We start from the raw sequence: 394 nt of genomic DNA on the forward strand, positions 1-394 counted from the left end.
CTATAAAATGATAAAGTTTCAAAGACCAAAGTGAGCCCCTGCTTCATACTGCACTATTTTCACTACACCAAAAAAGTGCCAAAAGCATGTGATTAATAATGAACTATAACCTAAGAATTGATAGATTTTACATTTTGTTATTTCAGTGTCTTCTCATTATTGAAATGTTCTTCTTTCTTCTTCGACAGGGTTTTAGACTTTTGTGAAGTAACCAGTGGCATGTTAATTCATTTCTAGGGAATGGTGTAGTAACAATATGCATGTCACAATTCTGAATCATTATTAGTCATACTATTTCAAAAATGTTTGTGTACCTATGGGGGGGGGAATGTTTTGACTCTTCACTGAACATTCATACATTGCTACCCACAAAAATAAAGAAAAGACTGACATT

The 394-nt window shown here is 33.0% G+C and overlaps 1 protein-coding gene across 1 annotated transcript in view; it reads right to left on the minus strand.

The window, feature by feature from the left end:
• Positions 1-394, minus strand: part of LOC119592926 (2-oxoisovalerate dehydrogenase subunit beta, mitochondrial-like) — a gene marked incomplete at its 5' end in the record, with an annotated part of 5,503 nt that overhangs the window by 2,930 nt on the left and 2,179 nt on the right.

Source organism: Penaeus monodon, chromosome 31 (genome assembly GCF_015228065.2).
Source record: "Penaeus monodon isolate SGIC_2016 chromosome 31, NSTDA_Pmon_1, whole genome shotgun sequence".
NCBI classification, from domain to species: domain Eukaryota; kingdom Metazoa; phylum Arthropoda; class Malacostraca; order Decapoda; family Penaeidae; genus Penaeus; species Penaeus monodon.